At 40.7% G+C, this 14,443-nt stretch overlaps 1 long non-coding RNA gene across 1 annotated transcript; it reads right to left on the bottom strand.

Annotated features, from left to right (window-relative positions):
• Positions 1 to 4,217: 4,217 nt before the first annotated feature.
• On the bottom strand, positions 4,218 to 13,074 carry LOC310741252. The gene is made up of 2 exons (XR_014537908.1): positions 12,429 to 13,074; positions 4,218 to 4,371 (listed from the first exon to the last, which is right to left on the bottom strand). It is a non-coding gene; the product is annotated as an uncharacterized lncRNA (long non-coding RNA).
• Between the last annotated feature and the right edge of the window lie 1,369 nt (positions 13,075 to 14,443).

Genomic DNA, 14,443 nt, shown 5'->3' with positions numbered 1-14,443 from the left:
TTTCGTCCAGTAAACAAACGAGGATGAGCCAGAAAACCCAAATCATTTTATCCATCTAGAGGACGGTTTTGATAATCTAAACAATTGTTCATCAATGGAAAGTTGTAAATTAGCAGCTATGCTAACACTTTTCACGCTGTAATGCTAGCACATTCTCTCTGGTGACTTTTAGGTTACGTCTAGATGTGGGAAGTACAAATACTTTGTTACTGTAAATAAGTAGATTTTTCTGGTATCATTATTTTACTGATAAATAATTTCACTATTTATTTATTTTTTTCCACTTTTCACTTTCACTCATTGGATTTTGTACACAAATATCTGTACTTTCTACTCTTTACTTTAGTTTCCTTTATATACATTTGAGCAAATAGATTTTGAAAAACACTACAGTAATCCGAATAAAACACACAAAAAAAAGTAAGATGTGTCGACCCGCCTCGTTTACTTTCTGGCTCTTTGTAAAAAAATAATACAATTACGCATTTTTCAGTTCACACTGCGGAAAATGGGGAGTAAATATTCGTTCGCAAACGTCATAGACAAAACTATTGGGACTTTTCCCCCCCAAACTTCCCAATATTTAAAGTGTATAGGACGTCTTTAAATTCAGTAGCACACACATGTCCCCTTCACTTGAGCTAGCAGATGCAAACCTGTTCCATGACAATGCTCCTGTGCACAAAGCCGGCTCCATGAAATCTGCTTTACATTAGTTGGAGTAAAAGATCTCCTGCTGTAGAGCCTCAACTCTATTGAACACCTTTTGGGATGAACTGGAACACTGACTGGACCCCAGACCTACTCACCTCACCTACATCAATACTTAAATTTACTAACACTCTTAAATCTCCACAATGTCTGGTCGAACATCTTCCCAGAAAACTGGAGGTCATTATAACATCAAACAGGGACTAAATGTGGAATTGAATTAAGTAGACCTCTGGAGCTTTAAATGTCTTACCAGCACTATTCAGTTAGCAATCAGAAAGAAGCATTGATGAATGCAGTGGTACATGATGATCACAGGGTCTGGATTCCAGATCACTCAAACATCATTGACCTAAGTGTATTTCACTTGTACAACAAATGTAACTGAGCGTTCTAACTCACAGTGAGGCGTTGGTGACATCATAGCAAGCGAGCGGATTCCCTGAATGCTTCGAGTCCTAATGAGGATTTGTGAACGCAGTGGAGCAGAACGGAATAAAAATTATGTAATGAGGAAGAGTTCAAACCAAGAGAATCACAAACACATTATTACTCTTTAAACAGTTACACACTTGGTGTGTTCGTGAGTCTATGCTCTGTGTGTGTGTGTGTGTGTGTACATGAGATGAGATATATCCCATAAAAATGAGCCATTAGCTTTCAGCTCAACCCAAAATAATCTTTTCACCCTGGTGATGAGGGCACTGGTGACTGAGGGCACGCACCATCCATCCATCCATCCATCCATCCATCCATCCATCCATCCATTTTTTTGGATACTTGAGGTTTCTACCCATTACTGGTTTCTCTGCTGGACATGGTGATCTATCCAGGCATCAATCCCTCTTTTGAATCATCCTACTAACCTTCTTTTCTTTCTTTTTTCACCCTTTCCATCCATCCATGTTTCGAGTTCTTTTTTTCTCTTTTTAAAACATTTGCTGGTACTATTGGAACACCTGAGTTTCCCACCAATGTGTGGTTCTTCCCCAAACAATGCAATTTAAATTAACATATGCTGCACATGGGGTTGCAGTGGAAGCTCTTGAGTCCCAGCATCACCAAACCTCTGGGCCCTTAAGCAAGGCCCTAATTCCTCAGTTATATAATGATATATCGCTCTGTATAAGGCTTTCCACCAAATGGCACAAATGTAATCGGGTATTTCGACATTCTTTCTGTTTTAATGCCCGTGTTTGTTTGTAAGACTGAATCTCGATGAGCTGATTGACCCCTGAGCACTTCCATTCAGCGAAACCCAGTGTGTGTGTGTGTGTGTGTGTGTGTTTATGACTGTAAAAGAACTGCGAGGTACATCGCCTTTATGTGAAATGACTCGCTTCTAAAGATCAGACACTAAAAGTTTCCTGCGCTCATCCCAGATGCTATCTGGAGCTTGTGCGACTCTTACGACTCGCATTACAGAGCCGGGTTACAAATAACAATGATGCGATTAAGCAGAGAGAGAGAAGAGAGAGAGAGAGAGAGAGAGAGAGAGAGAGAGAGAGAGAGAGAGAGAGAGAGAGAGAGAGAGAGAAGATGATATTAAACCCAGCACAGTGCACTACTCAATTGAATAGATTCATGGCATTAGATGGAACTGTATTAGATAGGACTCGAGTGTCTCTCCATGCCACTTTGACTAATGCAGCTTTAATTGTCCTTCAGGAAGTTGCAGAGGAACGTCTGCGAGATCTTTATCGCGCACACGGCCAGTCGTAGAGCGCCGACTCTGTGTCGTTCTACCCATACAGCAGCAACATTGATCTTTCTATCTGTGTAATCATGGTGATAAAGCAAGACACGGTTAGTACAGGGCAGTTTCCCGATCCTGTATTATATTTATTCAGCTGAGCACTTGCTAAATAGCTAATGAGGTGAAAATCGCATGGCTGACTGAAGATAACAGTATACTACATTACGGGAGGCTTTATTATAAATGCCAAACGCATACACGTGAAAGATATACGCTATTTTAATCGCACTCGTTATCAGGAGAAGGTGCACTGGTCCATATTAAGAATGCGGAAAAGGGGGCATTTTTTTATAGTTTATATATATATATATAAAATTATAATTATTTTAATTAAATTATAATATATGAAATGCATAGTGAAGTCACTGGTGGAATATATATTTGTTTATTTATTTATTTGTCATTTTATTTTTCTGCAATTATTTCTTTTAAAATATTTTGGTAATTTCCATTCCTTTTGTTGTACTTAAATTATGTTTTATTCTAGTGACATTTCATTTGATATAATTACACTCAACGATATGTTTTTATCATAACATATTTCATTTGTTTAGTCTAGTTCATGTTTTTGTCGAGTTTTATTTTATTTTTAAATGTATATATTTATTTCAGTTAAGTTTGATTTTATTTGTAATTTTTATTACATTTTAGTTTAGTTTATTATGCTTTATTCTACTTGATTTAATTATTATTATTATTTTTTTTTTTGTAATAAGAAGAGATATAACAAACACATTTATACCTCCATAAGAGTCAAACAGACAAATCTAAATGGTCAGAATGGAAGTTATTATCAGAGTAAATAGGGACTTGATGTGAAAATGGACGTTCAAAAAGCAAATATAAATCTTATGGTCAGACTTTCACCCATATAACGTACAGGATATTTATATACAGTGGAACCCGGTTATCTCGCCCTCGGTTATCTCGCCCTCGGTTATCTCGCCCTCGGTTATCTCGCCCTCGGTTATCTCGCCCTCGGTTATCTCGCCCTCGGTTATCTGGCCCTTGGTTCCCTCTTAAGCAACCCTATTAAGTCGACGTTTTTAAAGTGGAAACGCCAAATTCTCGACTTTATTTATGTTGCCGAACCCTCTCGATATCTCGAGCACAAGGGGGGAACATTTTTGCCATTTAACGTCGGTTATCTCGGTGCAGCCGCAGAAGAACTCGCGGAAGTGGCGGAAAAATCAACCCTTACAGCTGCTCCAGGTGTTGTATTGTATACTGGTGAATCTCTGCTGTTAGTTACTGCACATATGCCTTTTGTTGTTAAATGTTATGCGATGAACGGGAGGCGAGGCCGCGCTTGGCGGCGCAGAACGTTGGATGAGCAGCAAAAGCATAGAATGAACACCGGCAGGATCGGGGGGGGGAATCCGCGATGCGCTTTGGGAAGAAAAGAGCAGCCGGTGAGAGAGTGCCGGTGGGAAGACACGTACCGGGATACGCATGCGCGATAACAACCACCGCCGTGAACCAACATATACCAACAATAACGGACAGTGAGAGTGTGGAAGTTTAAATAGGAGCTGGTGATGATGATAAACAAGCACCAGATGTGCGCGATTGAAGCCGGGAGCTTCAGAGAAAACGGCCGAGAAAACACCTGCCACGCTGAAGGGGGCTGAAGGGGGCGTGGCAGGTGGATTCCTGACAGATAAACATGTACTGTATGTATTTTTATAACATGCCTTCATCAAACAAATCGCGGCAACGCTGTTGTGTAAAAAAAACCTTCAAAAACACGTGCATGCACATTCTCATTTATTAACGCACATCATGTACATAAAGAAATTTCAAGCACGTTAATATACTGCCGCCATTTTGATTTTCGTTTATCTCGATCATCGGTTACCTCGATGCTTTTTGGCAACCCCCTAGGACATCGACATAACCGGGTTCTACTGTAATTAACCTTTTTTACTTGCTTTTATGATTTATTGACTTTAAAGCGGAAAAAAAAAATTCCTTAGTCCGCATTTTCTATCTCGTTATCCTGCAAGTCGTCAATCAAACTTGAAACTGACCCACAAACCACCAAATGTCCCAAAAGCTATAGATTTCTACACACTAAACACAGACACTTGAGGGTTTTACTACACAAACCTAATGATGGGCAAACAGAAATCAGGTGCACTCGATCAAAACAAAGCAAACGAGCGTAACAGCAAACAGCATTTCCCTGCACTGCGACCGGTGGAGTTCATGGTGAGGGGAAAAGACGTGACAATTTTATTTTATATTTCCACCACCCTGAAGAAAGCTCCTTCAGAAGCAGCACATGTTCTTCCTCACTGCTTGGCAGCTGTCAGGTGATAAAGAACGATTTTGCATGTATATACACCGACCACACGTGACATTACGACCACCTGCCTAATAGTGTGTTAATCCCCTTTTGTTGCTAAAACAGTCGTGACCCATCGATCATCAACATCATGAACGTCTTCAGCAGTTTGAGCTACAGGAGCTCGTTTGAAGATGCTCTGACCCAGACGTCTAGACGTCACGATTTGTAAAATTTGCTCAAATCTTCATGCCCATTTTTCCTGCTTCTAATATCAACTTTGAGGACAAAATGTTCGCCTGCTGCCTAATACAACTCTCCACAAGCACACTCCAAAATCTAGTAGAACATCTTCCCAGAAGAATGGAGTCCATTATAACAGCGAATGGAAACTGTAAGTGGAATGAGATGTTTAAAAAAAACACATGAATCTTATAGTCCAGGTGTCCACAAACTGTTGTCCAAGGCCTCGAACATCTTGAGTTCAATCCTCATCGGTGTTTCATGCTTTTATGTTAATCATAGGGAAGTGGAAGCTCTAGTGTTAAAGGTTTGGGGCTACTGATCAGAAGGTTGGGGCGATTCAAGCCCCAGTATCACCAAGCTGACACTTTTGGGCCCTTGAGCAAGGCCCTTAACCCTCGGTGCTCTAGGGGTGCTGTAACATGGCTGAACCGAGCTTCCTACATTGCTGGGATATGCAAAGAAATAGCAATTACCTGTGGGATCAATAAAGTTTTGAAAAAAAAAAAAAAAAAATTAAAATGTTTACTTTTTTTGTGCGTGCTTGTTTATGTTAAATTGGATTCAATTTAAAGGCACAAAATACATAAATACAAAATTGAACAAAATAAATAAATAAATGCGGATTTCTGTAGTTTTATTTTCGATCCCGTTATACTGGGCGGTGAATTCAAATAATCTGGTGATTTGTAACATTGTAACTGAAAATCAAACAGAAAATCGTCTTTAGCAACTTTTGTAAAATTTTTTATTCAGAAAAGTGTGACAAGGACACGAAGTTTCCCACAAACCCGAATCATCTCGACACCACGAGTACAAAAAGGTTCAATCTGGTCCACTAGCTCCGTCTCCCGGAGCTGTGTGAGGACACTTGGCCTGCTCTGATGGCATTATCATCCTTTTTTAATTCGATCTCGTCGTCCTTTTCTTGCATCCCTCCGGCAAGGAGTGCACATCTGTTCCAAAACACGTTTTAAAGATTTTATTATCCTCCTTCTGGATGGCCTTTCCACCACACCACAACACAACACAACACACACACACACACACACACACACACACACACACACACACACACACACACACACACACACAATTGCTTTAAGGCATGGACAGATGATGCCTGGATGAAAAAAGAGGGTAAAAAATTTTATAAAGTGTTGTGAAGAATACAACTTAAAACATGCTCAGCAAATCAGGCTAATGCACGGTGCAATTCACGCGGGAGTAAATTAAACTAGCATGCTCGCTCTCACTCTCTCTCTCACACACACACACACACACACACACACACACACACACACACACACACACACACACACACACACACACACACACACACACACACTCCTGGGTCCTCTGGAGCTCTAATAAAATATGGTGAGGCCTTGTGCGATTTATGAGCTCTATCAATTTTCCTCCACCTTCATCTTGTCGCCCGTTTGCTTCTCAGAACCTTTATTAATTGCATGGCCCAGAAAAGTTAGATTACCAGGAAGGAGGAAGTGCTGCTGGTTCAGGCTCAGTGGCAAGAAATCGTGGCACTATTATTATTATTATCCTTTTGTGTTGATACTTTATGAACAACAGTCAATAAAATAATAGTAATACATTCAAATAAACTGTTACCTTCTGGCTCTCAATTTAATTCTGCTGTCGTACCCTTGCTGGAGATCCATCTTCTAAACACACTTTACAGCAGGGGTCCACAAACTACTCGCCCCCACATTTGGAACGGACCTCAGAACAACAGAAATATGTGTATTTTTTAATATATATATTTCGTAACGTTTCTGTGGTTGCGCAGTGGTTAAGGTGCTGATGGTCAGGGGTTCAAGCCCTTGTATCACCAAGCTGCCACCCTTGGGCCCTTGAGCAAGGCCCTTAACCCTTTGTGCTCCAGGGGTGTTGCATCATGACTGACCCTGTGCTCTGACCCCAGATTGCAAACAATTTGGAAAATGCAAAGAAAAGAATTTTATTGTGCTGTAATGTATAGGTGACAAAAGGCTTTTTTTTTTATGTATATTATTATCATATTTGATAATAAAATAATGATGCTAGTACATGATGGACAGTTTCATAATTATTTAATGTAAAAGGGACCATAAGGTTGTCATTAATTTGTTAATAGGACGGCAGTGGCCTTTCTCTTGGAGCACTCAGATATATTGATATATCAGATGTTTCGATATTCTTTCATTCCAGAGTAATTTAATGATTGGACAAAGTTCCCCAAATGTTTCACTGCCTGTGTTCCTCAATCTTCTGAGTATTCCTGGGTAAAAAAGAGAAAGACTGGTGATAAAAGAGTGGAGTTTAATGCCCGGGATGTTGAAAAGGTGCTGAGTCAGAACACACCGGCGTAGATTCATCCATAGCTGCCAGTGGAGCTCTCGGAGCTCAGTGTGCACCAGAGGCCTCCTGCCTGGGAGGGAAATGACCTGCCTCCTCCGCCCTGACACGCACTCCGTCTTCACCTCCATAACTCGGACTCCTTTTTTTGGTGTAAGGATCATTTTTGTAATTGAGTGCTTCACCAGGGGCACATATAAAGGGGTTCTTCTCTCCTAGACTAATCACCTCAGGGTGTCATCTGTAAGCAGATCACAAGGATGCAGCACGTTAGGATGTGAGTAATGACGATGGCTCAGGATCAAACTAAAGTGCAGAATGATGAAGTTGCTGAAGGTGGACACGAGACACTCAGTCATCTCTGGGAGGTTGATCAGCACTGCAGGTGAATACATTCATCTACCATGGTGACCAAGTAAGCACAAGATGCTTGACCATGGATGTTCCTTAGTACCAAGATGAATGGATTTAGGTCTCTGGGACTAATGAGCTCCCAGGCATATGAGAAAGGATGCAAGAGGAAGGAATCCAAGAGAAGCATTTGTTAGTGTCTATGTCTATGAGCTTCATGAGCCACAGTATTCATCTTATCCAGATCAAAACCAAGGCAAACTTATTCAGGAGATACCACAACGGCATTGTAGATCATTTTTCCATATAAACAGCTTGGATGATGGTTCTGGCTATAAAGAAAGTCCCAGATTTATATTAATACATTTGTAATTGTTACTATAGTAACAGCTCATTCACAGGAACTTAAATCTGATTCTAACACTCATCCGTCCAGACAGTCTCAGAAGACTGGAGGTTGCTTTATCCTTCTAAACATCTTCCTATCTATCTATCTATCTATCTATCTATCTATCTATCTATCTATCTATCTATCTATCTATCTATCTATCTATCTATCTATCTATCTATCTATCTATCTATCTATCTATCTACATACATACATACATACATACATACCTTTCTTTCTTTCTTTCTTTCTTTCTTTCTTTCTTTCTTTCTTTCTTTCTTTCTTTCTTTCTTTCTTTCTTTCTTTCTGTCTATCTGTGTATCTATATGTTATTTTTTATACACGCATTATTTGGTCTTCCTTCCTTCCTTCCTTCCTTCCTTCCTTCCTTCCTTCCTTCCTTCCTTCCTTCCTTCCTTCCTTCCTTCCTTCCTTCCTTCCTTCCTTCCTTCATTCATTCATTATTGGCATGATCCCTGAATTTTCCACTAATGAGTGGTCTCTCCCCCAGACATGGTGACTTCCATGAACATATGGTTGACATGGGATCAGAATGGAAGCTCATAACATCTTTCCTCTGAATAAAGGAAATTTTTCCTCTGTAATAAGATGAACATTGAGTAAAAATGTGGATTATTTGTCAAATAATGTTGGCAGTACAACTGAACCATTGCGCTGGTTGGAGACACACCCTCACCCTGTCTTAGCTTAACAACTGGAAAAATGTAATAAATTAATAAATAAATAAATAAATAACCCACCACAAGTCATACAACGAGGACCTTGTCATGAATAAATGATCCAGCATATGGATCTGCAGTACTTATCGTACCTCAACAGGCAGATTCCACCGCGGCTACAAGTCATTCCTGATGCTTAACTCTTGGCACCGTCCGTCCTAATTATGAGTTCTCTCTTCTATCTGCACATTCAAAAACAAAATAAAGTTTAATGGGCTGCTGAGGGGCCTCATGGGTGCTCTGAAGCCTTTCATGAGGCAATTAGTTGAGGTGCTGAGTTGGAAAATGATTGCCTTGAATCTTTTTTGACTTGCACCCTCTAAGCATTGAAAAAGTAAAAAAAAAAAAAAAGCAGCAAAGGAGCTCATTTTCTTTGGGCTTAACTCTTCCTGTATGCATTATTATCTAAATTAAGGAGCTAGTGATGGGTCAATCGAGGAAAACAATTGTTTTCTGCAAGCAATTTGGACAAAATGCAGCTAATTAAGTTTTACAGATAAGAGCAGTAAGAGCGCAGCTTCTGTGCTGTTTTTTTTTTTTTTTCCTTTTCTTTTCTCAAGCAGTCGCCATGTTGGAATTAAATTCATTTATCCGTGTGACTTTTAGTGCTCGCGCTCCAAGCCTGAGAACGCAAGATAAACGGAGGGAAGTCAGATGAGTCGGCACGAGCTAAACGAATATTGCAGCACGGAGCAGAACAGCATTTTGTCTTGTATTGTGAAATGGCGTTGTGCTAACAACACTGTTGATGAAGCTACTTTATTAGCCTTGCTCATTTTGTTGGGGGAAAATTAAATTAGCAGAGAATCACCGAGGATTGCTGTGCTTCGATACTTATTGTTTCAGAAGGACTGAAACCATTTAATATATTCTATGACTGAGAAGAAAAAAAAACTCCTGCTCTCACATTTAGAGCAGATCTTTTTTTTAAGTAGGTTTTCTGTAGAGTGCATTGAGGCTGAAGCCTGTTTGCTTTTGCTTTATTTATCACACAAGCTGAACTAACCTTTAGCTCTTTACACCATCGTGAGCTCGAACCTCCTGCCGAGACTTGGCTCATGGCCCATTTTTTCGCTCACCTGCAACAGGGTCAGAAAACTCAGACCCCCCGAGTGCTGATTAAAAACTATTAAACCTTTGAAAGATGAGGTGCTAATTTGATTATCAAACTGCTGTTGAATTCTCCATTCTGATTGGATTAGACTTTTCGATAAGAGCAGCAATAAATCCAGCCACAAACCACATGTTGGTGTTGAATCTATTGTATTAAAGTATTATATCAAATTATATTAAACCATTATATTAACTGCTGCATTTGGTCCCAATCTAACTAAAAGATATTATGAAGTTTTCTGTAAGTAGATGCACCATTTATGGAAAACATCACCAGCCTTTCAGCACATCGTAACAGTTGCTCAGTGCGGCTTCTCTCTAACATGGTAAGATGATCCTCTTCTTCAATCCAGAACATTGAATGATGAAGCCGCTGAAGGTGGACACAAGTCATCGCCGGGAAGTCCATCAGCGCTGCAGGTGAAGACTTTACATCAGTTTGAAGTGGATCAATCTACTAGGGTGAACAAATAAGCACAAAAAGCTTGATTATGGATGTTTCTTTGTACCAAGATGAATGGATTTGTCTGGGAAACAATGAGCTTTCAGACTTTTGGGAAAGGAGCCTGAGGGAGAAATTGAAACTGAAATCTTTTAGCGTTGTCTATCAGCTTCATGAGCCATTAAACGTCACATACTTGATCTTGTCCAAATGAGGATCAAAACTAGGGCAAAACATGTTTAGTGGGGATCTTATTCTAGTTTACATTGTATATTTATGGAATTTGGCAAACACCCTTATGCATAGTCATTTACAAGCAGTTGAGAGTTAAGGGCCATGCTCAAGGGCCCCAAAGTGCCAGCTTGGTGGTGCTATGATTTGAACTCCTGAACGTCTAATCCAAAGTCCAATGAGCTACAATCTCCATTGATAAAATTCACAAGTATATACAATATCTCCATGCAGATTAGTCAGCAAATAATAATAATTTTGCTATAGGAGCAGGAAATCCAGCCACAAAGCAGAGTGTTAATGTTAGCAGTTAATTGTGGTATAAGAGGAATAAATCCGTCCTTCTGTAATAGGAATATAATCAATATTGCGCATATTAGCAGTAACTCTGCGTCCCCTGTTAATCGTTTTCCTATAACATGTTTGATTTCTTTTCATATAAAACAAACCTCTTATTGTCACTCATGTATTGTGAATCATGTGATACCATACCCTCATTGCGAGCAGATGCATTCAGGATTAAACCACGCAACAAAGTCAAAATCGCTATAGCCGGGCCAAGCCTTTGGTGAGGTCACCCCCTGCATTAACAAGGCTACTGGTGTGTTGAACAGCACCCATGACTTGATTAATAGTCCAAGCTGGAGCACTGCAAGAAGAAGATAATGAAGGAAGTAATGCCCTGTGTGTTCGAGCTCGTGTTCCAACCTTTATCTGGGTGACATTTAACGATCAATCATTCCGGCTGCGGTTGGATGCAGCTTGACTAAATCGCAGCTCACTTCCCCTCTGCCGTTTCCTACTCCATTGCGATAAGAGCTCGTTTGGTCAGTCTCAGAAAGAAGACTGCAGTCTTCCTCTTTCATGCTTCTTCACACTCATGACTTTGCATTATACCTCAACACCAGAGGTGGGAAGTAACGGAGTACAAATACTTCGTTACTGTACTTCAGTAGATTTTTCTGGTATCAGTACTTTACTCCACTATTTATTTTTCAGACAACCTTTTTACTTTTACTCATTACATTTTTACACAAATATCTGTACTTTTTACTTCTTACATTTTCAAAACCGGCTCGTTACTTTAGTTTTAATCCACTGATTTGGTGAAATATATTTTTTATTTTCACTGCGCGACGATTTCAGCCGAACAACCGATTTCCTGTAACTGCGCGTCTTTTTCAATCCGCTGGTGTATAAAGTCCTGACTCTCACTCTTTACAAAGATAAGAATCAGCAGGCAGAAGGCAGTAAGAAGTTTGGGGTTAATGTGGATGAGACAGAGGGAGTCAGTGATGAGAACATGACTGAGAACAGACACATTCATGATTATCATCATCTTTTCTCTGCTTGTGTTCTATATGTGGATCTTCAGCCTGGATACATCCATTAGGTAGCAACATTTTTAATTAGTTTTGTATTAATATATATATATATTTGGCTGTCAAAATTTAAAATTATTTTAAACGGCACTAAATGTTATTAACACGCTATCAATTCAGCGCGCATTTCTGTTTTTACCATATTTATAAGAAAAAAAAATTAAATACATAAATAAATAACTAAATATAAAAGAGGCGAAATTAAAACCTCCAGCAAAACATACACTTATTCACGACGTCCCTTCTTTACTTAGATATACAATAAATAAATAAAATCCACCAAAAAATTATTTTAATCAGTAAACATTTGTTTTATTTTTGCGCCAAGTCTCAAATCAAACACCAAATCCGCCATGTTTTACACAATTTACCCTCTAGGTGGCGTTTTGTGGGTTTTTCCCTCATAATGGCGAAACAAACTTAAATGACTGTCTTTATTGATCTTCTTCTTCTTCTTTCGGCTGCTCCCATTAGGGGTCGCCACAGCGGATCATCCGTCTCCATACCACCCTGTCCTCTACATCTGCCTCTTTCACACCAACTACCTGCATGTCTTCCCTCACCACATCCATGAACCTCCTCCTTGGCCTTCCTCTTTTCCTCCTACCTGGTGGCTCCATCTTCAGCATTTTTCTACCAATATAATTCATGTCCCTTCTCTGCACATGTCCAAACCATCTCAATCTCGCCTCCCTCACCTTGTCACCAAAACATCCTACATGTGCTGTCCCTCTAATAAACTCATTTCTAATCTTGTCCATCCTCGTCACTCCCAACGAAAACCTTAACATCTTCAGCTCTGCTACCTCCAGCTCCACTTCCTGTCTTTTACTCAATGCCACTGTCTCTAATCCATACAACATCGCAGGTCTCACCACAGTCCTATAAACTTTCCCTTTTATTCTTGCAGATACCCTACTATCACAAATCACTCCTGTCACTCTTCTCCACCCACTCCACCCTGCCTGCACTCTTTTCTTTACTTCTCTAACACACTCTCCATTACTTTGCACTGTTGACCCCAGGTACCTGAACTCCTCCACCTTCTCCACCTCTTCTCCCTGCAACCGCATCACTCCACTGCCCTCCCTCTCATTCACACACATGTACTCTGTCTTACTCCTACTGACTTTCATTCCCCTTCTCTCAAGGGCATATCTCCACCTCTCCAAGCTCTTCTCAACCTGCTCTCTACTCTCACCACAAATCACAATATCATCTGCAAACATCATAGTCCAGGGAGACTCCTGTCTGACCTCGTCCGTCAACCTGTCCATCACCACTGCAAACAGGAAAGGGCTCAGGGCCGATCCTTGATGCAGTCCAACCTTCACCCTGAACCAGTCTGTCGTACCTACTGCACACTTCACTGCCGTCACACTGTCCTCATACATGTCCTGCACCACCCTCACATACTTCTCTGACACACCTGACTTCCTCATACAATACCACAACTCCTCTCTCGGCACCCTGTCGTACGCTTTCTCTAAATCCACAAATACACAATGCAGCTCCTTCTGTCCTTCTCTATACTTCTCCATCAACATCCTCAAAGCAAATAAGGCATCTGTTGTGCTCTTCCTCGGCATGAAACCATACTGTTGCTCACAGATGGTCACCTCTTCTCTCAGCCTGGCTTCCACTACTCTTTCCCATAACTTTATGGTGTGACTGATCAACTTAATTCCCCTGTAGTTACTGCAGGTCTGCACATCTCCCTTATGCTTAAAGATCGGTACCAGCACACTCCTTCTCCATTCCTCAGACATCCTCTCCCCTTCCAGAATCCTGTTAAACAATCTGGTTAAAAACTCCACTGCCATCTCTCCTAAACATCTCCACGCTTCTACCGGTATGTCATCTGGTCCAACCGACTTTCCATTCTTCATCCTCTTAATCGCTGCTCTCACTTCCTCCTTACTAATCCTATCTAAATCCTGCTTCACCAACTCCACATCCTCCAACCTTCTCTCTCTCTGATTTTCCTCATTCATCAGCTGCTCAAAATACTCCCTCCATCTTCTCAACACACTCTCCTCATTAGTCAACACATTTCCCTCTTCATCCTTTATTGCTCTAACTTGCAGTACATCCTTCCCAGCTCGGTCCCTCTGCCTGGCCAATCGGTATAAATCCTTTTCTCCTTCCTTAGTGTCCAACCTCTTATACAGCTCCTCATGTGCCTTTTCCTTGGCTTTCGCCACATCCCTTTTTACCTGCTGCCGCATCTCCTTGTACTCCTGCCTACTTTTCTCATCACTCTGTCGATCCCACTTCTGTTTTGCCAACCTCTTTCCCCTAATGCTCTCCTGCACTTCCTCATTCCACCACCACGTCTCCCTGTCTTGCTTTCTATTTCCAGATGTCACACCAAGTACTTTTCTAGCTGCCTCCCTCATCACTCCTGCAGTAGTTGCCCAATCATCCGGCACCTCTTCACCACC

The sequence above is a fragment of the Silurus aristotelis genome, assembly GCF_946808225.1.
Source record: "Silurus aristotelis genome assembly, chromosome: 18".
In the NCBI taxonomy this organism is placed as follows: Eukaryota; Metazoa; Chordata; class Actinopteri; order Siluriformes; family Siluridae; genus Silurus; species Silurus aristotelis.
The sequence above is the reverse complement of the archived record's forward strand: the minus strand, read 5'-3'. Positions and strand labels throughout refer to the sequence as shown.